Source organism: Melanotaenia boesemani, chromosome 7 (assembly GCF_017639745.1).
Source record: "Melanotaenia boesemani isolate fMelBoe1 chromosome 7, fMelBoe1.pri, whole genome shotgun sequence".
Classification (NCBI taxonomy): domain Eukaryota; kingdom Metazoa; phylum Chordata; class Actinopteri; order Atheriniformes; family Melanotaeniidae; genus Melanotaenia; species Melanotaenia boesemani.
Window position 1 is genome coordinate 20,995,555 of NC_055688.1, and position 23,681 is coordinate 21,019,235.

At 36.7% G+C, this 23,681-nt stretch overlaps 2 long non-coding RNA genes across 2 annotated transcripts in view; both read left to right on the plus strand.

Annotated features, from left to right (window-relative positions):
- Nucleotides 1–23,681, plus strand: part of LOC121642624 — a 94,045-nt gene that overhangs the window by 65,852 nt on the left and 4,512 nt on the right. Inside the window, exon 4 of the long non-coding RNA XR_006010929.1 lies at nt 22,963–23,068. This is a non-coding gene — a long non-coding RNA (uncharacterized LOC121642624). The remainder of the gene's footprint in view (nt 1–22,962; nt 23,069–23,681) is intronic.
- Nucleotides 1,394–21,008, plus strand: LOC121642625. The gene is made up of 3 exons (XR_006010930.1): nt 1,394–5,677; nt 7,760–7,762; nt 20,997–21,008. It is a non-coding gene; the product is annotated as an uncharacterized LOC121642625 (long non-coding RNA).

Genomic DNA, 23,681 nt, shown 5'->3' on the forward strand with positions numbered 1-23,681 from the left:
AGTCTTCAGTAACACCAGAAAAAGTCTCCAGATTTGTCGCTAGTCTCTTCTTTGAAATGGAATCACTAGATGGGTCTGAAATAAAGCGCCAAAATACTTAAATTAGCAACACTGATTCTCAATCTAATCGGTGTACCAGAAATCGTGCACTGATAAACGTTACACGTTGTTTGGAATGCAAACTGTGATTAAAGGCGTTAATTTTTTTAAACACAGTAAATTTTTTGTGATTTATTTTGTAATTAACACATTAAAGTCCCACCCCTAGTATTTTCAAAATGTAGCTTGCTTGAACATTTTTTCTAGGATCTCCCACCCTACCTTTAAGTTAACTGGTGGCAGGCCAGTAACATCAATAAAATAGAGAACCCTGAGAGGCAGGAGAGATGGGCAACAATTAGTAGTTTCAGAGAAATTTTCCTCAGTGTAGAACTTTTTACTTTTTATACACTCAGAAAATAAAGTACCTTTAAGTACCTTTGCAAAGTGCCTTTATACCTTTAGGAGTATAAAGAATTGTCACTGAGGCGGTATCCTCAAAGCTACTGCTGTTGTACCCTCAACAGTGGTTACTTATATTTACCGTTGTAGCTTATAAAGGTCAGCATTGTTAAGTTAGAGTATAGGATGGCCCTAATCTTGGTTTTAAAAGGCACAAACTGCAAGAGTAAAAATAAGTATGCACTGTACAACAGCAATATCTTTGAAGTTACCACCCTAGTGACAATCCTTTGCATCCCTAAAAGCACAATTAGGTACTTTATTTTCTGAGAGTGTTAGGACACAGGCAAAAATCATACATGGATGCCCATGATTTCCTGGTTCGTAGGAATTATTTAAAAACAGGCATGATTCTATCATGAACTGTGTATGAACACAATTCACTATGCCATCCACAAATGCAGATTAAAGCCCTATCATTCAAAACATCATATATGTAAACATGATACCAAATCCCTATCGTCTTCTCTGGGCCAGAAGTTTTTTTTTTTTCCCCCAAATCAATCATTATCAATCCATCTATTTTATGTACCTACTGAATCTAATTCAGGGTCACTGTGAAGCCTATCTCTGTCCTTAGAGTTTTCATGAAAATAATACAATGTTAAATAGTAAAAATTTCATCATTTGTATGTTCTATTGTAGTTATGAGATTTAAGAGTTATACCATTCATTACATTGTGTTTCTACATTTTGCACAGATAGTGAGGTATGGTAACTAACTATAGTAACTAACTATAAATCATAGCAACATAGTATATTTGACATAAAAAAAAATAAAATAAAAAAAACTACTGCAACATTATCTTTGACCCAGGATCAATACTACATTAGTATCAGTTTAATACTTAAGCCTGTCAAGTTTGCACCTTCCCAGAGGTGACACAGGTCCATCATTAAAGGGGGACATGGCTAAGATAATTAGCACCTTTCCTCAGTTCCTCTCTACTATCTAGTATTGTCAGTTCAGTGGATGACATCCTTTATTTATGTAACAGGCCAAATTATGCAACCTGTTTGTGTAACTGGGCGTGTCTCAGGAAAAATGATCTGCAACAAAGAGAACGACTGTGTGGAAGCTGTCAAATGTATAACCCCAAACCTGATTTTGCAGGTATCAGCTCAATAATACACAAGCAAAATCTAACTCCTGAAGCTGTGTGTGGAGTAGATGAGAGTTGGCTTATTGTGCAAATGTCAACATTTTTGTTAAAATGTGTCCAAAATTTTGACCTTTTAACAACATCACAAAAAAATTAGCTACAGCTGAATCTCTAAAAACAATTGCACATAATGTTTCTGACTGGTATAATCACCATTTGATCAAAGACTTAATCAATTTATGCTCTGTACAATGAACTTGATTCAGAATCAATCTCAGAGGGGCCAGGATAGATGCCAAGGAGTCTAAGAGAGAAAAACAAAGAAACAGCATCCTCCCTTGTTTATAACCATGAAGCTTTACTGTAAGTATAATTTTTTTTTTTTTTTTTTGCTTTTTTCTATCTTTTGAAATTTTGTAAATACTTCCTTTTACCAACACATTAAGTAAAGATACCACCCACACCAGGAGCCAGCGTGGGCTGTTGGTAATACACACATGTGAACAAGATGCCAAGGGCAGTGCAATTATCTCCATACATTTTATTATTCATCTGCATTATGGAGCAGCCTTTGCTGTTGTTGCATGTTCTAAATCCATCACCCAGGGCGCCTTGGATACCTTTAGGTCATATCACATCATTTATAAAGCCATGGCACAGCACAGCATGTTGCATCACACCACCTCATCTCATCTTTCTAATTTTTCTTCCCATATCCCATTTCTTCTCTACTTAATCTCGCTGATCTTAAATGCCATATATGTTCTCATTCTCACTTTTCATCATTTCATGTTGCTCATCTCAGTATTAAATTATTGTCTTTCTTTTAAATTACGCTCAAATTGTGGACGGGACAACTAAATTTTATTTATTGTGCCCGGAGAAAAACAGATGTTGGGAGTGGAGGAGTGTTGAGTGCATGCGTGTGTGCATGTGCGTGTGCATATATGTGTGTGTGTGTCCGTGTGTGTCTCCTGGCCACAGCAACATGGAGGACTGCAGTCCCAGCGTATGAACTTACAGATCACAGAAGTTATGAAAATTTCTTTGATCATTTCCATTTCTAAAATAATTTCCTTTGAACATTTCAAGTCACTTTTGCTTTTATTTATAAAGCCTATTTAGACAATCAAGGAATTGAAAATAATTAGGCTCACACGCACATGAGTGTGGACATGTACTCCCTTTCAATCAGTTTAAACCAGCTCCGTTAATTAAAGTTCTGAGCTGCTACTCTGCTCAAATAATTTTCTTATTAGCTGCTGCATTCTTTAGATCTGTTGTCAGCAGCATGTATTTTCTTCTGGTTGCTCCTTTCAGTGTTTTTTTTTCTCCACAGAAATCCCAATGACCCATATAGTTGATCTCAGTTTTGAAGTGAATAATATACATTCCAAGTTAAGAGAACGGAGGCTCTATTATTAGTCCTATTCGAATTGCACAACTGCTGTGTAGGTACTGCTGTGTGCTGCTGAATTCCCTGAGAGAAGGCATTACCATCTCATTTGGGTGAGGGTGAGATTACTTCATGCAACCAAGCTGTTTAATCACAGGAAAATGTAGAGGATCTGAGCCTTTGTTGCTGAATGTTTATTCAGACAACTGAAAGCAGAGGCAGTCCACATACATTTCACCAACATCACACATGACAACTTGTGATGCCACCTTACTGATGTTTCTCTTAAAGGTCTCTCACTAACAACAACATCCTATTGATCCTCTGCACCATTTTAACAGCCACCTCACACATTTTCACACATGCACACCTGAGTGGGTATGGATTGAAAATGCTAGCAGCTAACTTTGCCAACACACTCTTTGCTACAGTTGTCAATTACACCCAGTCACTGCAGGATTGGCCCAAGAGGAGTCCTGTGCATTGAGAGGATGATAAAAATAAGAAGTGGAAATAACCTCAGTGCAGAATTAATATGCAATACTTACATTTGTCCTGATTAAAAGGCTGTGGCTCATGATGAGCAATCAAAACAAGAAATAAACTACTTGGATTAAAATCCTGCTTTTAATTGGATAGATGAAAGACGCAATTAGTTGCAGTTGAGCTAAGTCCTTTTTTCCATGTCAGCTTGTCCTCATTTATTAAAACTGGGGAAAATAGTGATAAATTTAACCATACTTTTGTTTCTTTTTTATCACTTATGAGATGAGATACCAAGGTCCATTTGACACAACAGGTTTTCATTAAAACTGACATTTTTTTATTTGTCTTTTTTTTTTTTAAATCAAGCTCAGTTTTTACATAAATTGTCATTAATGTGTTAATAGAACTATAATTTCATAACTAGGCCCATAGATTAAAGAGGCATTACCAGAGTGCATCCTACTAGGACATTTTCATTTATTTATTTATTTACTTAAATTATTCTAAAGGCACTTAATTAGCATAACTGAATAAAGATCTAAACAATATTGGCACAATAAAAGTAGACTGTTGTACAGATTTGCATTTGAAGTGATACCCAATCTGCTTATTGTTCGCTCCTACTCAAACCAATTTTCACACATCTCATACTGTATCACCTGTTGGGGACAGGCCAGTGAATCTGCCATCAGACCTCTAGAATCACTATGTCAACAAGCTCTAAAAATCTTTGACAAAAGCCATTCCTGTACCATCATTGGAAGAGTCTCCAGAAACGTAACCTAATGAGTTTTGAAAGTTTTGAATAAGATCTTAAATGGCATGATGCCTGCATCTTTACTGGATTTTGTCTATCACCCTGCTAGTTCTGTAAAATCCACCCGAAATACTTCCATTTATAACTGCTATAACCATATATGCTATTTGTATGCTATTTTTTTGTGTGGCATGCCAAAGGGCTGCAGACGTAAATTAGCCTAAGGATAACTCTGTGTATCAAATGGCAACATTTATGTTTAAAATTTTATGTTGCACATATGTGATAAAGAACTTTTCATTGAGACCTATTTTGTATGATGACCGAGTGTTTCACCACATTTTATGCTATTGTTGGTCAACACATGAATAATATTTGCTTACAGCTATATCGTTGTGTGCTCTTTACCACAATTCTTTTGTTAATTACTCCAACTCTGATTATGAGAGTTGTAGTCTGAGCTGCTGTTAAACTCTTCTGCCTGGAGTGGTGTTTCTAATATTTCATGTATCTTCTTTGATTAAAATGGTCTGGGCAAACTATACTTTTCAGTATAATGCAATACAACTCAATAGCACCACAACCTACGGCCCTCCAAATTACCATAAATATTGAGTCAACAATATTTCCAACATTTGTATCAAGACTGAACACTGTAACCCCTCGAAGCAAGAATTTATTGCAATATAGTTGTATTTGACTGTGTTAGGAATATAGACATTTATTTAGATCAGTGTGGCTAACAAACTGTAAGCTGAATTTGCAATGCACACTGTATATTATACTCCTGAAATAATAATAAAATAAATACAACTTTAGCCAGGAAAGGGGCATACCCCATCTCTTTTTCATTCTTTATTACTGTAACCGTTTGTATATTTGTAGGAATGGGTTACTCATTTTGTGGAAATACAATTTCAGACAGATAATGAGGTAGCTGTTGGAGTTCCAGGAGCAGAGCTACTGTGTTACTTTTTTAAAGCATGAGTTTAATGTTGTGGAAATGGGACAAGATGACCAGTAGTGTCACTCTGTTATTGCACCGATGTTGCTCATCAATCAGAAATCAAAGCTTTGACAGTTGGCAGCATTAAAGGGCTGCTGCTGGCGTGTCCTGTGCCAGGAGGCTTCTTTTTTCCTGATCGTGTTAAACCACTGTAGGCTGACAGAAGGTTCATCATATACAGGAGGATGGATGCTTCTAAGCTGTGTCAGGGGCCGTTGCAGGAGTTTATTGTAAGACTTGATGAAATCAAGATATTGTCTGTAAAAAAAGTTAAGCTCAAAGATTCATTCTTACCAATAAAAATAACATTATGTCTCTGTTTCACAAAGTTAAGTTTGCATGTGGATCCAATTTATTTGTCACAAAACTAAAAAGTAAGTAGTGTCCTTGAGTGTTGCCAAAGGGCCTTCAAATTGTCTTCATTCCATGTTTTAACTTCAGAAATAAACTTCATGCAATCAAAAGAAAAATTTAATAAAAGTATCCAAAATGTCACAGCTGCCTGTCGCAGGCTGTGACATGAAAAAAAAAAAAACAAAACAAAAAAACACAAAAAAACAAAAAAACTTTTCATCTTGAATCCATTCATCTGCATAGGTGGGTGTGTTCTCTGTGTTTTTCTCCAGCCCTTTTGGCATTTGGACTATAGGCAAGATGTCTGCTTATCTGAACAAACTGCAGAACATCAACACAGCTTTTTTGTTGCATTCAATTTGTGTTTTTAATTCTGGAATAAGTCAGAATTAGCCATCAAGTAAACTGCTGTAACTGTGATCTGCTCCGTAGCTACATGTTAATAATAACAATAAAAAGAAAGTCATTTGTGCCCAAGATTTATTTTTTCTGATTAAGATACTGTGGCGAGTAATACATACTAGATTTTTATTTTTATTTTTGAATGAGTGCTGCTGTTGGGAAGAGGCTGTGGGGGGATGTTTCTGATCAGAACTGAAGAAGCCACGTGCAACAATTTCTCTGTAAACACATGTACCAGAAAGTATACCACAAACTGCTGCTTCACAGCATCCTCAATAGCTACCGCTGTTTTGCAAAGGGGCGGTGTTTCTCAAAATTGAGATGGAACCACATAACGTCCTCAGTTTGGGAAAAAATAAGTGCAACACAACATGCTTTATGATGTCGCTGAAGGGGCACAGAGAGTTGGGACCATGTCTTGAGCAATGTAGTTTACGCCATTACTAGAGTATCTTAATTCCTGTGCAGGCTGCGATTTAGCCTTTTTTTGTATGTTTCAAGACATGTTTATGGGCTAATAGGCCTTTGTTAGTAGTACTCTATTTATTTAATACAATTGTAGTGTGAACAGAAGGAATAATAAACAGACTGACTAAACATACGATTATTCTTCTTTCGGGCTGAGAAAACCCTGTGTAAGGACACAAAAGGGGGACGTTTCCACCACGGAAAGTAAATTCTTTTGAAGTGGAACTAATCATCTGAGGGATGGTTCTCGTTGTCCTAACAACGCAGCTGAATTGGAATGAGTCTTCTTTTTTGTGGAAGATATGTTTTCTTTTTTCATTCAGAACTGATGATGATAGTAGTTTCACGCCCTGTCCGCCCACATTGTCCGTCCAAACTTCTTTGCAGATAAGTCTTTACTTGGAGACGCCAAACACACGGCGGGTGACTCTTGGACTGTGACGTCAGCCTCACTCCTCTGTCTCCGAGTCTTTTTTCTCTTTTTAATGCCGTTAGAATGAAAAGAGGATCTCAGAGTGTGAAAAGATCAAGGCTCAAAACAACCTTTATATCATAATGTCCCCTCATAGGATAAACTCTGCTCCAGTGTTTTAAGTTGTTGTCTTAAATAGATTGGAATATGTACTGTAATACATTTTATGTGTATTTAAATTATATGGCTTTATTTTAAGTACCCCATATAAGCATTTGCAACATTAAATTCTTCAATAAGTTTAGAAAATTATCTGAAAATAACATTAAATGGACCAAATGTTCTTTCTGTAACAGCTTTCTTTCTATATGTTTGAATATGATTTATTTTTATTTTTCCTGTTAAGAAAGATAGCTCTTTAGCTCCTGCTAATATTACTCACTAATGTATTTTGTTTTGGTTTTATAATAAACAGAATATGGTTGAAAAGTTGTGTGAAGGTCATTTTTGTTATATTAGTTTGATGAAGGTAAATGCAACAACAGACTGAAATAAATGACTGGTTTCTGTTTGTCACACTATATGTCAATCAAATAATATTTTAAATTTGTGCAGAACAATTCATGGTTATGTTTATTAGACAAGACCGGTTCATTATGAAAAGTATGGCAAACTGTTTTTGCTGGACTTGTTAATAATGGTAGTTTTACTACAATTTTGCTTCTAACTGAATACATGAAACTACCGTAATAATCTTCAGATTAAAGATTGTACATGCCATTTATACACAAAGTAAGCTATTATTGATTTGAATAATAACATGTTGCAGGGATTCAATGAGGCATCTTCTTTGTCTGAAGCTGAAGGGATGCAGCTTGTGTCTTCCCATCTGCCTTCAGGGAACTGAAAAGGTAACTTTGGCCTCCTGACCTCAGACTGAGAGAATTCCAATCTCTTACTGTTTTAAATCTTTGTCTTCACACAAGCTGTATAGCTGTGCCTCTCTTGAGTTATAAACTATTGGCCTTTCCACTGCTCCTATAGTCATTCAGCCGTTTTATTGTCTCAGTGGGGGTACAGAGTTCAGGAAAAAGTCATTGCCTGAGACAGAGGTGAACTGTTTTGGGAAGAAGCATCCTGGCTACTTTGCTGACTTATCAGTCAGGCCTGTCAAAACACAAAAAAAAAAACCTGTTTGGATTCTTCATTGCTAACTTTTAGATTTTAGTGCACAATTATAGACAAAAAGCTGCTGCAAAAAGACAATAATCTGAGAGACTTTCGTTATGGGTAACAATGAAAATATATTTACTTTAGTCAAATCTAAACTAACATTGGACTTAGATTTAGCAGATGTTTTTGTAAGGGTCCAAAACTTATTAGCTTTTTGCAATTTGTACTTTTTTAGTACTCAAACCTACCCTACTGTGTTTTCATGCTGATTATTTATTCAAAGTTCTGATAGCTACATTATTCATAATTTTTCTCACAGATGATTTATTAATTGCAATATTGCAGTTTCAAATAAGGACACCCAAAGAACAAATGGTTCCCAATTTAAATTATATTGTAAAAAACAAACAAACAACAACAACAAAAAACAAACAAACAAACAACAACAAAAAAAACTGTAAAGAGGCTTTTGCATAAGTAAAAGGCAGGTGGCAGCCAAATGAACAGTCTTTCTTAGTCAAACAATAATAAAAGCACATAATAGATTTGTACTCAGCAGTCATAAATCTAAAAACATATTCTCTTTGCCGCAGCTATTCGCACACCAATTAAATTGAATTTAGGCTGCTGATGCAAGATTTGGCAGTCGTGTGTTCACTGTGATGTCACGCAGGGGTGGATCCCTGATTGCAGTGACAAGAAAAGACAACTCTTTCTCACATCTGAACAGCAGGATTAGCCTTGACTTCGTTTTCTTAAAGGGTGAAGCAAACGTTCAGAGGATGATTCTGTTTTGTCTTGTCACTTTTTGCCTGTTGTGTCCTCCATGTTTTCAACCAAAAGCTTTACGAGCACACTCACTGATTGCAGCAAGTTAAGACAGGACACAGCACATAAGCTTATGACACACTTGAATGTAGGCCATTTTTAGTTCTTGTTGGTTGGAAGAAATTCAGCCCTCTAAAGGATTCAAACTCAGAATCCTCAAGGAACCTCATTTATTCTTCTTCCAGCCTGAAATTGGCTCTTTTTAAGGCCGCCATTGAAAGGATGTTGCATTATAAACATGGATGAAGAGGCTGATGGCCTAGAAAATCTAAACTGTTTGCAACACTTTTTTTTTTTGTTTGTTTTTTTTACATTGGTTGATCGGCTATGTTACACTATCTTCAGATCTCCCAAACGTTCCTGAGCTTGCTGGTATTTTTGTCATTTTTACATGCCATGCAGTCGCTGTTGCCATTGTCATCATGGCAGACTGGGAGCTTGGGAGAGGACGCCAGTGCTGTGCCAGTTGGCTCAAGTAGTGAAAACACAAGGCAGACACAGTACAATTCTAATTTTCATCATTCCAGACACGAAGGTCACATTTTTTGGCAGCAGCAGTTATTGCGTGCTGTTAATCAGAAGACAGATTTTATATAGTGAGTGTAGAACTATGAAAGTACAATACATAATTAACTCTGCATTTTGTTGAATGCAACTTGAATGATTAAATAGGTTTTATGCAAGACAAAAGATTGAAAGTTAAAAGGTGTAAAAAATAATGGAGGTCTGTTAAATCAGTCAGAATTATGCAACATTGGGTGAGCCTGGGCCACAAAACAAGAATGGCATAAGTACATTAGGATGCAAGCCACCATCAGACATAGTGCATAGAGAATTGCAAATCGTGTAATATTTATTTAATTCCAGAATTATGTAACAGTGTATGTACATAAAGGGTGCATGTTGGTTCACTAGTGGCTCATTATGATTGTTTACTTAATGAGTTAGCCCTTGTGTCCTAGTTCCATTAAGAAAAAGACAAATGCAGCTTTCTTCTTTCCTGTGCTGCTTTCACTCTAGCTTATACCAAATCTAACATGTGTGTACATTAGGTTCTTTTACAGCTTTATCAATTTTCATGCCCCTCATAAGCCTGTGGACCTATTCTCCTGGTGGTGCTTTACTTTGTAGACAATAGTCCAGCAAATATCAGGGGCCAAGTCATTATCTGCTGCTCAGCAGGTGTAGACATTATTGAAGTGTTGAACTAATGATATGTAATGAGCTCTCTGTGACACATGTCTAGCTATCCTTACTATCATGGGGCCTATTAATATATAACAACATCATAATTAGTTTCTTCGGTAGCCAAAGCATTGCTTATGAGTCTTTCCAATGACATTTAAGTTGTGGTTGTACACTCTAGATGCACTTTTATTTTACAGCATGCATGTTTCTGTATTTGTTAAAAAACAATTCATTGATCTTCCCTGCGTTGTTCTTCGGTCAGTTCATTTTGTGCATCAACTTGGCAATGCTTCCAAACTATCAAACCAAAGATAATTTGCATAGTTTGCACATAACTGACATGTGGCATTTCAAAGTGTACGCATCTCTGTGTAACAACTTCTTTTACAAACAAACATTATCCTATTGCAAACAGGGATAAATAATTAGCATTAGTGTTTTCTGTGTGCTCAGTAAATCCAAAGCTCAGGACACAAATACATGCCTGTCTTAAAAATTTATATTGGAAATGGTTTTGATGTTGTATCCCACTGCAAACACTTTCAGCTTTCTACAGGTCTCCTAGCAACAGCAAACAAAGGCAGGACCCATCTCAAGTTTCCTGTGGAGCGGCCAGTCCGGCTTGCCTTTGATCTTGACTGGGAAAAAAGCTGAGTGGGCACTACACGCATTTGTCTTTCATTTACTCTAGACCCCCTACCCCCTCCCAAAATATTCACTGAAATAGCCAAATCTTCATCTGTCCCCAGCAACCAACACTCCTCCTGGATAATCATTCATGACACGGGAAGTCACGGATGTTTCTGTTTTGGAGCATAGTTTCTACCTTGAGTATGCAATTATTTGTGGATCTTCAATGCAGGAAAGTGAGTGCAAATCAAGAGGGTGTTATATTTTTTGTTTTCCTTTCCTCCAAGTAGACTTACTGCAGAATTTATCAACCTGTGCCCCAAGACATTTAAGCAAAAGCCTTGATAAACATTTGGCGGATCACAACTTTGCCTAAGCATGTGCTCCTCAGTGTTCTGATCTCTGCATTCCATTAAAGTCCCAACACCAGCAGAAAACTGAATGTAGGCTACACACTTGAGCTCGTGTGGATTTTTAAGTCAAAAGGCTGTGACAGAGTGCTCCTATTTAAATAAAAAAAAATATACTGAGCAAAGGAAAAATATTTATAACCCATTTTTGAGTCTATAAAATGTTTTCAAAGGCAGTACTAGGAAATTAAAATATAAATAACTCTCATTCAGTACATTTACATGTCCAGATTTAGATACAATGCATCTTAAGGCTATTGAATGTTATCTTACTTTGCTCTGCTTTGCTTTTATCCAAAACAGCCAAGACAGCTTGGGAGATTAAACAAATTGAAGTGTTACACAATGTTTTGGTGTAATTTACTGTAATTGATGTTTCTATCTAGTGCTGAGGCCTTTTAAAGCAATTGCTTGTGTTTGTAGTAAGGCATGCAGCCCAGTGGGGTTTATTGACTTAGGCTCTTGACTAATACTGCTGTATTGGCATGTTTTAATGCTCTCCCGTTGTTTGACTAACTCCTCTGTAAAGCTAAACACACCTTACTAACTGCAGAAAATGGAATGAGTATGTAATTTACCTTTTTTATCCACTCTGAGGCCTCAGTGACTAATGGACTCCTGTAAGATTCTAGCCCTACTATATATACTTATAGTCACATAACCGAAAACTAGGTATTTATACTGATAAAAAGAAGATAAAACCTGTATATTCTTTTGTTTGATTTGTTTTTGCATGCCATTCAGCACAACTTTAAAAGAACTCTAACATCTGGTTCGTGCATATAACACATTTTGTTTGTTTAACTAGTGGTCAGAAATTGCCATCCACTAATCCTGGAAAATAATATTTTGATTGGATTTGTTATAGTTGATACACACCTACGTCACTGTTCCCTTAAGACCACATCCAGTCCTGGGCATATTTGAAAAAGTGGGTTTATTGGTTTAGCTGGCTATGTTAACCTAGACTAACCGATTATCTTGGGTTTTCAGTTCCAAAATGGCTTATCTAGGTAAGTTAATACAGTAACATGTGCTATAGCCTGGTAGGGAGTAGATTTTGTTCAGGCTATGCCCAACGCATCTCCAGCATTAAGTTTACCATAGCATGATCAAATCTATCAAAACCACTACGACTTAAAGAAATGAACAGACTTCTCCATTTTTTTTAAATATTTTTCACTTTTCAATTTTTGTCTGGCATCTTCTCCATTACATGCTTCATTAGCTGAAAAGAGAAATACTTTTTTATGCAATGTCATCATTCACTGACATTTTGGCCTATGTCTCCATGGATTTCTTATCTTCAATTTTAAGTTTTCCATTTCCAGGTCCGCCTTTTACGATCTGTAGGTGGACTTTCTAGAATTACTTTGCAGTCATCTGGGCCAGTTCTGATGACATAACCCCCTGGGATGCCCCTCATCATAGGGCAGTGATGCTCACCCCAAGCTCCTCCACAGGGATGAGCAGTGGTTGCTGTTGCCCTGAAACTTCCATCTTCCATCCCTCCGATGTCTACTTATTGACTGTGAAATAGGTATACCCCTTTGTGGTGAGCCTACAGCAATATGGAAATTATTGGCTACCTAAAAATTTTCTCTAGGGGGCCAACTGTAGGCTCCCATGCGTTTAACATCCACTTACGTGTTGACTTTGCTGGAAATCCTCTACCAAGCGTCACAGTGGGTGGTGGCGGATGCAGCTGTATTCCTGTTTTGGTCATTTTCATCATGATTTTGGGGCATCGGTGATGCTTTTCATAGGTTTGCCATGGACATACACATACTGGCTTAACCAACACAGGGTTGTGAACGCTACTTCATAGCTGGTGTTTTGGAACCAACAATGCAAGTTAAGACGTCAGAGAATTTAACACCCTAAAGCCAGGCTTTATCACAGGATTTGTTAAACCTCCTTTCTGGAATACCCCCCTGCCCCCCTGAGAGATAAAATATAAACATGGTTGCTGTTATAACTTGTGGAACTGTGAGTATGACAAGCAGATATTGTTTTAAAAGCTGTTGTTCTTGACAGGGATCATTGCAGCCAAAGATTATGGGGATCGCAGATATTAAAATAACACTACATAAGTTTCTCACTGAAAACTCAGTGCTTTTGACTCATTTTGATGCCACACTGACAATCATTAAGCACATTCCTGGAGCCACCATTGCCTTCCAGCATGATTGAGAAACTCTAAGTGCAACTCAAATTTTCATCCCAAACCATCACATGGCAGCTGTGTTTTGTTTTGCAACACTGCATCACATGCCAGCAACTGGATATTAACCCTTGAGGGCTTCAGAATTTTTAAAGTTTTAAAGGTATACTGTAAATAATGCAAAATTTTGAACATGAACGAGAGCTTATGATGACAGTAAAACTGATTTATAAAAGTATTTTCAAATGCTATTTCTAAAAGGAGAAATAAATAACACAATTGATAAATTTAGTTAAAAGTACCTTTTCATTTCATACATTTAATTTATTTTTAAATCCTTTTTGCAGTAGGATTTCCTTAATGGTTACCCTCTTAATTTAACTTTTGCATGACACTTTGGGCACATTTCTAGTTTGTGATATATAGTCTTCTTTTAGTGTGTCCAGAGGTCAACATGAATCATTTTTACATATACACTACAGTGCTGAAATACTCTGGAGATGATATGGAGGCATGGCATTTGAGAGTAGTATTTGAACCAACCCTTGTTATAATCTGGAAGATCAGTCCACGAGACAATGTGCAAATGGAAGAACAAATCATTTGGAACATTTAGTGCAGAGGTATGTGCTGGTGAGAGTCACTGCTTTGTTTTGTATTTTTTGTTAGTTTTAAAAGAGAAGAGTACAAGCAGATAGGAAAGATTTGAATTTTCAGTGTTTATTGATCTTGAAAACATGAATAAATTGCTTCACTTTGGTAAGTCAAATATGGCCACTGCATGATTTGAAACTATTCTCAGAGAAGCAAACGTATAGAAACTCATTTTAGACCAGGAGTGCTCAAATCTGGTCCTTTAGATCTACCATCCTGCAGCTTTTGGATCCAACCCTTCTCCAGGCGTGTTGATTCACGTGTGTTGGAGAAGGGATGCATCTACAAGCTTCAGGATTGTAGGTCTCGAAGACCGCATTTGGACACTCCTGTTTTAGACCATCTTGAAATAGTTGCTGGGTTAGTTCCATGTTGGATTTTATTCATCTGGAGAACATCATGGCACAATTAAAACAAGGATAAGGACTGTAAAGAAGTTGGCTTCATTAATATTCTTATCAAAACCAGCTATTGGCCAGGCCAATGATAAACCAAATCTCTGTTAATGTAATGGTTTCTCCTGAAGACCCAGAAATTCAGCCTCACACAGATCTTAAGGTTTGAACAGAGTATGGTTTATTAAAGCAGGAGGAGTCATAGAGAGAAACTGGAGCTGCCTGACGGAATATGGAAGGAGGATCTGGGCTGACTGTGTGTAGCCGTATTCTGAAAGAACTCCAGGCGTTACAGCATGAATCCAATATCCAAAAACATGGTCAAGAGGGCAGGCAATGGTCATACACAAAAAGGCAGGCAATGGTCATACACAAAAAGGCAGATATCAGGCTACTTATCAAAGGGGGCAGGCAAAAACTCCGTGGTCATTCCAAGCAGGGGTGAATATCCAGGCAGGCAACCAGCAGGGAGAACAATCCGACATGGGCAAGGTAGGAGCAAAATCCAGGGACGTGACCGGGTCAAAAAAGGGGAGGTCTGCAAATACAAGGAAGCTCAAGAACAAGACAGGGTTAGAAGACCATCTGGCAGGGAAGCAGAGACTGGAGTGTGTTTAAATGGGGTGGGGAGCAGGTGTGGAGAATGGGCAATCAGGGCAGGTGGAGCAGATGAGCTTGATTGCAGTGCTGCAGCAGAGCAGCAAACATGACATGTTAATAGATAAGAAATGCATCAACAACTTTTCATGAATTCTAGGAGACACTTCACGTCCAACTAAAGCGAATCAGGAGGTTTGTGGTTTAAATAATCTACCCACATCTCTGGTTTTGATATGTGGCATTTAGAGCGTGGGGTAGATCACAAGAGAAGCAGCAGATTAGCTTGAGATGCAGACATTGCTTCATTTACTGTCTTACTGGCATGCTGAAACTGGCAACTTAATGTTAGAGATTGGCGTATCGATACACTGCGGTCGATACTCCGATATCAGCCAATCAAAATATTGGGTTTAATACTTTTTTGAGTATCGAGGAACCACTCTGCTGATACAAAACATGCCATTTGTTTTTGCATCTGACAGTTTTAGGCAATAAAATAGCATTTGAAGCCCAGCCATAGGGCATTCCTTCTGTGTAACATCATTATGGCAGCCTATCAAATGTCATGATGTCACAATGATGCTGCTTCTGTTAGTGATGAAGAGGTTTGGTTTTGATATATATTACTGGTTTAATGCAGATTAATGCCAATTATGCTTTATTATATTTATCATATTAATTTTACATTTCATATTTTTTTTTACCATTTAATAAACGTAATTCATCTTAAATTAATCTGTATTTTAATTATTTTAAAAATATTTATTTTATCTTTTTTTTTTGTTTAATGTACTCATCAGTAAAATTTATTATTGTTTTAAAATCATTTCTATCAAGTATTGAGGTTTTCAGTTTTATTTATATTTCGTATTGCTCTTGCAATAAAGATATTAATGCAAACTGTACAATTTTCATTTAATTAGGTATCAATATCAGTATCAATACCATAAACTAATGGCATCATATTGACAGGAAACATTTTGGTAATGCCCATCCCTACTTAATGTGGAAAAAAAAGTCTGCCAATCTTTTCTTGTCTAATGTTAAAACATAATTTTAGTGTTTACCCATCTTTGCATCCTTAACATAAACGCCATCTATCCATTTTCTATACCCGTTTATGCCAATGCAAGGTTGTGGGGGATCTCTGGCATATCCCAGCTACTATAAGGCAAGAGAGACTGTACATCCTGGACAGATTGTCAGTCTATTGCAGGACATCTTTAAGATAAATGAAAACATTTATTTATTTTTCCAGCAGCCCAAAGTAAAAAAATTAAGTAAATTTACTCACATTTCAAAGTAATAATAATAAAAAAAGTATTTATAAGCAACCCTACCAATTGTTTTTATTCTTAAAATAATAAATAAAATGCTGAACAGTTGTATATATTCCCATTTAATGTAATTTCTCCTAAGACAGTAGTTGATGCAGTGAGCTTGGTTAAAAATGTGAGTTTTCACCTTGGATGGCAAAGTAGTCACCTTCACATTTCCAACTGCTAGCCAGTCAGAAACCAGAGCTGGTTGGTCATGGTGCAGATCGGTAGCTGTGTGCCTTCAGCAAGGATGTAGCCTCTGTCAGCTTCTGTCACTTTTGCTGCATCACTTAAAAACTGTTTAAAGAACCAAGCTAGAAAGCCACCTTAGAATTACGTCATTACATCACTGTAAATTTTTGTTGCACCCATAATTTTATTCTGTTTGCACCTTCTCTTGTATGATATGGGCAGGATGACATCTGGTGTACAAAGAGGCAGTTTTGATCCTCCATAGATTTTATATGTTTTGTTAGTCTTATTTAACCCACTTTATGTTTTTTGCCAGTGCAGAGAAAGAGTGACTTGTCTGTGCTCTGTACACAATCTGCACATTGTGTTTGTGCACTGTCGCCCAAAGACTCTCTGCACTGTGACAAAACTGTAAAAGATATCATTCAGTTCTCAAAGGTATTCTCACAATTTGGTCAAAAGATTTGTCTCTATAAAATGGTTGGTCCAAAGAATTTAGTTTGTCCAGATAAATTGCATGATTGAAAATCAGAGGTAATAGATCTTATATGGTGATGAATCTACACACCCATTATTAGGCATATATTATTAATGTCAAAATCTTAAGAAAAATTTTAATGTGGGGAGGGTAAATGTCTAGAGATGTTCATTTAGTGTTTTAAACCGCACTTCAATAAACTGCCATGTTTTTAACACAGATCAAACTTTATATTGTATGGACAAGATTCAATACAAATCCATGCAGCCAGTTTTGGAATATAAATTTTCACACATTTTGCAACCTACTGTTAAATCACAGTGCAATTCATTGCAAAAACGCTTGAATTTCAGGTCAATAATTACATGACATTTATAATGCAAATGATAGAAAATTATGTTTATTTCAAATGGAAATTTTAATGAAATTTTAACTGGTTGGCTTAATAAAGTTTCCAACTAAGTTTTGAAATGACCCTGAGTGAATTTTTATTAAAAGTATCCAGTCTTAGTGAAGTTGTTAAATATTTTTTAAGACAATGGTGAAAAAACAAACAAATAAACCCAACCTTTTCTCCTGCCTTAAAGGGTCCAGTGTACAGTTGGAGCTAGAGTAATGGTAAACCACCTCTGAAATCTGAGTGGAGGACAGAAATGTCTTTCTAGATCTGCATGGATCACATGTGTCACTACACCAGTAAATAAATTTTGATGTGGTTTCCTAATTAGTCATCATTTAAAAAAAAAAATATTGACATTTGGCTTCACGTTTCAAGAAGGGATTTTCTAGTACAACTACTAATGTAAACTATGGCATGATAATGTGGAACAATTCCTGTAACCAGCCTTATTTTGTAAAGGAAATAAGAATGACGAGAAAGAGAGATATTTCCAACTTTTTCATTGAGAGGAGGGACACAGCTCAGGCTGAGACAGACCCCAGTTCTAGTATCAGCAGCTCCCAACGTTATACTAGCCATGCTAGTCACTGTGATCACACACAAGGGTCCAGTCTACAACTGCTGCTACCAGACAGTAAGCCAGAACACTTTTTGTTTTCATACATTTGAATGATGAATTATCTCAACAAAAAACAATTAGTTGGACCAACTAGAGACCATTTGAGTTGGCCTCAAAACTCAGCGCAGACAGTTGTCTTGAAATATTGAATTCTGTTAACTTTTTCATTTTTACAGTGAACTAACCAAGGGAAAAATCATTGACCTCCCCTAACAGCCTTTCCAACCTGCTGGCCTCGCAATGTATAAAAGTCTAGCTCCACCACTGGTTCAGTGAAGATAATATATTGATTATTTAATCAATCAAATTCTCAAAATGCTGTGAACTTATTTCTTTTAAAAAATACTACTACTACTAATAATAATGAAAAATTATACTAACTTGTTAATGACAGCACCACCTATAGGTGCATTATTTCAGGTTTTGAGGTCCTTCAAGTAGTTGGTGGTCTGATAGAAATAACCAACTTTGCAATGATTAATGATGCAATGATACTTTTTTAATCTTAAAGGAAAACCAAACACAGTTTTACTAAACCAGATAAATAGATTACATTTAGGATTCCTCTTGGTACAGATAGTTAGTGTAAAAGTTTATTGCTGTGGACAGGAATGACCTTTTCAACCCACTCCTCATTGCAACAAAACTGAAGAAACTTTTGACTGAAAACACTTTGTTGCTTGATCAGTATGTTGTGCAGAGGTCTCTGTCTTGTTTATTATGTTTAGTACTAGCAGCTTGTGCAACATTCTTCTTTCTGCAGTCAGCTCCAATGGCTCCAGAGCAGCCATCAGCGCAGAGCCAGCTTTGTCAGTTTGTTCAATTTCTTTGAATCACTGGCTCTGATGCTGCTACACCAACAGATGGCTGCAAAGAAAATTGCGCTCTCCACCACAGACTTATAGAGAATATGCAAAACCTTGCTGGAAACAGTGAAAGACCTAAGCTTCTTACAAAAATAGAGTCTACTCTTTCCCTTTTTGTAAACGGCCTCAGTGTTGCATTTCTAGTTCAGTCTGCTGTTCAGGTGAACACCAAAGTATGTGTGGTCCACTGCCTCCACCTCATGTTATAGGAAAAAAAATAAGGTTTGGCTCATTCCCATTTCACCTGAAATTCAGTCATCTTTTTTGCCTTGTATATGCTCAAGATAAGGTGATGAGGTGTTCCCATACCATGCAAAGAGGCTGATCAGTTTCTTTTGACCATCACTGACATTCTGCACAACTGCAGAGTTATCTGAGCATTTAAAAAAATGACAGCGCTCAGAGTTGTAACGGAAATAAATAAATAAACAATAATTGGAGAAGCAGCAACATCAGAATCACTGCAACTTCACTGCTTGGATAAAAACAGAATATAATGATATGCAAACCATTTAAGCTCTATAATGGATTGAAAAAAAGGAAAACAACATCTCAAACACTGAAACTGAAATTTTTCTTTTTTATTTGAACTTTGGTTAAGAAACATCTCACAACTCATTAGTTTAACTGGCAACAGATTAAAAACATAAGAGAATCCCAGAGAAGTAGAGATGGAGAAGGGTCCACTGCTGTGATAGGGTTAGAACTGCAAAGCCATTTCCCAAAGTGAACAGTTGCATTTGTGTCACCACTTCCAAAAAGCATCTACAATGATTTCTTTTTTAATTATTATTATAAAAAAAAGATTGAAATCTTTTACAATAACAATGAGAGACAACACTTTTTTCCCCCAATATAATGATATGAATGAAATAAGATTATCAGTAGTTTGCACTGAATGAAAAAGCAGTGAAATGAGTGACTGGGCTGACAGCCAATGTGGGTGGGTCCTGAAGTGATACCAGTCTATGAGGTCCTATATCCCTGGTGGTTTCCTTCAGCTTGATGAGGTAGGGAGATTTAGATTATTGCAGTTTGTGTGTTAACCGATTTAACTCTCATCACTATCACAGCATCAATTTTGTTTAAAACAGACAGCTGTTTTTATTTAAAAAGCTAAAAAAAAGTAATTATTGTATGCTACCTGCTTTACATCAAACAATTGACTGATACAATTAACAATTATCAGGTGAACACAGAAGAAAGTTTTGCAGCCAGAGAGCCCATTACTTTCATCAGAAGCTGAGGCCACAAAGTGGGTTTTCAATGCAGGCAGAGAAATGCTACAAATAAATGCTCCTACTGCAACATAACTGATTATCACACTCCATAAAATTTCCTTGTAGTTTGTTTTTGTTGCATCTGCTGCACTCATACATTTTAACAAAATGTCAGACGAAGTTTCTTAGATACATTTGATTATGTTCCTGTAAAGGTGCATGAAAACACACAGCTTGCAATTAATTCCAGTGCTGAAATTTTTTTTTACCTGACATTGTTTTGTTAGCTATAACCCCTATCAGTGCTGCTTGTGTATTTTTCAGTCATATTTAGAGAGGGGGGTAAAAACAAAACAAAACAAAAAAACAACACAATTTCATCTGCTCAAGATGCTTCTTTGTGAGGAACACTCGTTCTTGCTGGTTCCTATTTTGGTTTGTCAAAGGAAAGAAGCTGCAGAATAGCAGGCTTTTGCATTCCTTCAGGATCCTTTTATGGGAGCAGCTCAGATTTTTTAATGTCAGAAATGTGAAAAACTTATTCTATCTCTCCTATAAGCTTTATGTGTCTTCCCCTGTGTACATCTTACCCACAAAGAAGCCACAAAATTTAGTCATATACAGTCACACTGCTAAGCAATGGAACAGTGTTACAAAAAGGACTTTACTGGCATATACATAAATAAATAAATATCTGCTAAGGTAAGTAGACATGTATCTTTTTATGGTCCAACCTGAAAAAGCCAGATTATGGTTTGTTTTTACATTTCACCTTCAATAACTCTTCACCAACTAAAATAGTTCTTCTTGGAAGCAAATAAAAACATTGGAAGACCTCCCTTTTTCTCTCTCCAAAACCCCAACCAAGCTCATTTTAGCATATTTATTTATAACAAGTTTCTGATTCAGAATCCTGTGCAAAAATACTGTTATAGCATCCAGTTTCATCACATTATCCCTGACAAAATAATAAAGCGTGTCTTCATGGTTGTCTGGACCAAACCCTCTCAGAAACCCCTCTAATAACTACAAGTGCCACCTGAAAACAACGCTGGGGTGCAGAAGGTATTAATATCCTCTTGAGCCCTGACATGCACATTTATTGTCACCTTAATTTATCCATTTTTACGCTTAGTAAATACATATAGGTGTCCTAAGAGGCAGTAGGAACCATTCCAATTTTTATACATGCCGTGGCAAGATGGTTTGGCTCTTTTTCTTACATTTTTACACAAAGGGAAAGGTTCTAATAGGACATTAATCTCTCTTGAGCTCAGAATTGCCTTATTGGCCTAAAGTCAAAAATTTAAAAGGTAATTTCACCAAAAATAATAAAGATAAATTACATCTACGTTACTCTGGGAAATGGTTGTGTATAGAGGTGGAAAAAGATATCTCACGCTTTTAACAAAATCACAAATATCTGTGTCTTGACATGTTTATTTACATGTGTTTATTTATTTTAAAATTTTGTTTGAACTAATCCCTTAACTCCTTTCCATCCACTTACTGTCTTTTTTTTCTGTTTTAAGTTTGGGTTTATTTTTTCTCCTGCTTTGGAAAACCTCATTGCCCATGTGGTTCACCAGTCCAGGAAGATACGTCAGTATTTCTATTTGCTGTGGATATGGTCCCTTTCATGCCAAAACTTACAAAGTGTGGCTTAATTTTTTATCTGCAAATTCTGTTTCAGTGTGGAGGAATTCAAGACAAATCTGGCTTATTAGAGGGACAAAACACCCACACACACTTTTAAAATTCACAGTAGAAAGTGAGTAAATCATTGACACAGCTGTTGCAAAGAAGTTTTGCATTTCATGTTTAATCTTTAAAATGTTTATTGTTACAAGTTGAGAATATGACATGAGATGAAGCTGATAAGTTTGTCTGCAAACAGACAGAGGAAAATGCATTATGAGATTTATTTAAATTATGATCATTAGCATGCATCACAATATGCATTTGACATATGATCTGTTCTGTGTTGCTCACACTAAACATCAACACCAACCCTTTAAAGTATTTAGTGAGCTATACAACAATGTGATCTCAGGGGGTTCTGGAATGTAGGCTACACCTACACAGAAATCATACTATAAGGTTTGAACTATTTTTAACTTTTGAGTTTTTTTTCACCTCCAGGGCAAAGTGTTAAGGTTTCTAAAGGTTTCCACGGAATCTCTCATTATAGAAAGATTGTTTAAAGCTTGCATGCCAATGTAGTGTGATTCAAAGAAAACACCATCTCAATCTGTTAGCCTATATGCTATGCACACTTGGAAGAAATTAGTGTCTGTTTGTGCTATATAGAATTATCACCTTTTAGCTATATGACATTTCTTGAGAGAAAAAAAAAACAATTATGGCACAGACGGAGTGGGGGTGGGGTGGCATTTGTCAGTGCTCTCATTGGGGATCAAACGTAGACTATGAAATGTCTGTCTTTGTCTAATCCAACACATTTTTATTTTTAAAGCTGAGAAATCTGTTCAGGGACCCCAACATTTTCCCAACTGTCAGGGTGTCATTTGTCAGGAAAAAAAAAAAAAAAAGTGAAACTGAATTCCCACCCCCAGTCCTTCTGTATGTTGCGAGGTTATAGCTGTTGCAAACATGCAAGGTGGAGGTGTGTGAGAAACGCATTTAGATGCTTGCCACTTCAAATGCATTGATGTTATGGTCATCCGGCCATGCAGGAAGCACTTTGGCAACTGCTACTTTGACACTATACTCTTCCACTTCACCATCCATCAGAGACCACTGACTTTTTGGCAAGCAAAGCTGTAGAACTTGTGCTGTCCCTCATGATTGAGATGTTAACCCTCATGGCAACCCCTTGCTCTTAAGTATCTAATTTTTTTTTCTTCCTTTCTTTTCTCTGTTCTCCTTCTCCTTTCTTGTCTTCTACTTTTCTCTCTCCCTGGTTTTTCTTCACCAGCAGCCTGCACAGTGAAGCCGTCAAGCCATTAGTGAGTCCCAGTACTGATAATGAAGCCACGGAGGTGGTCTGAGTCAGTGTGGCACAGGAGCTGGAGCACAGGAGGAAGGTAGATTAGGATAATTACCTTTTCCATGGGGGCAAAATGTGTGTGTGGGGGGGTCTCTCACTTCCTGCAAGCATTGATTGGCAAAGGGGCACAGTATAATCAGGTGTGACACCCTTTGGTCAAAAAGGAAAGAATAAAAAAAGTAATAATGATCAAAATGTGAATAGATACATAATTTTGAAATTGGAGCAAAAATGATTTCCTACCTTGTGTTTTTACAGTGCTCTCCACACTCCTCTCAAATATGTATTTGTTTATTTGTTTATGTGGCTGTGGTTTTGCACATTCTGCAAGGATGCCTCAAATACTCACTCTCATAGACACTTTGAAGAGCCTATGAGGTCAGCTTTTAAATTATGGTCTGAACCCTCAACAAGCTTGCTCTCCCTACTCCTGTAAATCCATTTTCCACACAATGCATTTCAAATCAAAGCAGCGTCACCATAACATGCCTTAGGAAACATTAAGCCATAGTGCGTTACTTTCATGTATGATAGCAAAGCCCCTGTATGCTTTGATGTGCTCACTTTTTTAATGCTTTATTAATAATAACACATTGGCTACTTCTCACATCACCACTAGCTTCTGGTGCTCCTTTCTCTCCTCCTGAACT